Here is a 1,496-nt window from a genome sequence, read left to right as displayed (position 1 = left end):
TAAGTCTGCAACACAAATATCAATGCACAGAATTCTACACTGATGCATCCAAAACATGCTCTGCAGTACCATGTGCGGCACTTGGACCAAACTTCTGCTGGAGGATACATCAAGCCGAACACATCTCATTCCGTGGTAGCGCCCGTGTACGCTGTTGAACTGGCCCCCACACGTGAAAACACATTGGAGTTTTCTGACATCGAGAGAGGTCATTATGACTTGACGCTGGCTGCTACTCATCCTTGATGGCCAGGTTGTATCGGACGTGGGCAAACCGGTAGATCCTCGTGACCTCGACAGCCGGGGGCCACCGGGGGCCAACCTGGTATGCGAATGATGGATCTGGTTGCTCGAGTTGTTCTGCGATGTAGAACTCTCCTGTCAGTGGGGCAGAGGCACACCTTGCAACCTGGCAGTACTTACAACGGGGTTCTAGATGTCCAATGACCTTTAGAATTGTCTCAGCGGCATTCACCTTTAGAATGAGGACAGACCCACGGATCCCATTCCTGATGAAAAATGCTACTGTGAAGTGCAGCATGCGCTTCCGAGGCTCTCCTATCCAGGGCTTCATCTCCGCGTCTAGTGTGAAAAAATGCGACTGTGTCGGGTTAGGCAACACACGACAGCTGTATACCCACCGTAACGATCGCCGAGACACGCGACGTTGTGCTGATGTGCTTGGATGCAATAAAATGCTACAGCAATGTGAAAATCGCTTAAAAATGATAAGGAGGCAGAAGAAAAAAGCGTGCGATACTAACAAAAGTCAGGTGCTCCACCTTTCCCCATCCCATTCGACGATGAAATGCGCAAAAATTGAAAGCAATGATGACAGCCTCGAGCGAAGACTCACAGAGCGACGTACAAGGCAACTTCATCAAGCTCTGACAGCTAAGCTGATGTACCCTCAACTTCACCTGAATGCTCCAGTACTCCGGCGAGCAGTTCAGACAGTCGGCAAAGCACGAAAAGGCCAGCTGAGGTCAAGAAAACGCAACTTCACGCTAGTAAAAGTCATATACAGCAGATGCAATAATTTTTTAAACCAAATGTGTGCTATTTATATGCAGAGTGAGCAGCTCAAAGGGAAGAGCTGGAAAAAGAAAAAGAGAATAGGTGTGCCGATCGGCGAGCTGAGCGCAAAGAACGCCAGCAGCACCGCAAGGAGGGCTAAACGAGCTGGGTATAGCTCCTGTCTTACCTGCAGGGTGGATACGTGTGGCGCGCCTCCTGCCGTCGTACGGATGGTCAAAGCTCCAAGAGGTGTGCAAGACCATTGTCAGCAATGACGTCAGGGTAAGGAGCAGACGGCCGTACCCACATTGGGCCAATGACATCCTCAAGGAGCTGGAACCGGCTGCAACGCATTTACAACAGTGTGTCATGGGGGACGAGTTTGACAGGGAGGCCTACGCATATAACACCCTCAGACATGTCATCATCATGGCCGAACGTCTGGGTGCTCTACAGGGCTTTCTCCGCGTGGTGCATGT

The 1,496-nt window shown here is 50.9% G+C and overlaps 1 pseudogene; it reads left to right on the top strand.

The window, feature by feature from the left end:
- Nucleotides 1–539: 539 nt before the first annotated feature.
- LOC144146480 (uncharacterized) lies at nucleotides 540–1,177 on the top strand (annotated as a pseudogene).
- Nucleotides 1,178–1,496: the final 319 nt, after the last annotated feature.

The sequence above is a fragment of the Haemaphysalis longicornis genome, unplaced genomic scaffold (genome assembly GCF_048455015.1).
Source record: "Haemaphysalis longicornis isolate Haplotype H1 unplaced genomic scaffold, Haemaphysalis longicornis Haplotype H1 scaffold_7, whole genome shotgun sequence".
In the NCBI taxonomy this organism is placed as follows: domain Eukaryota; kingdom Metazoa; phylum Arthropoda; class Arachnida; order Ixodida; family Ixodidae; genus Haemaphysalis; species Haemaphysalis longicornis.
Note: the sequence above shows the minus strand (reverse complement) of the source record. Positions and strands in the feature narration are given on the sequence as shown.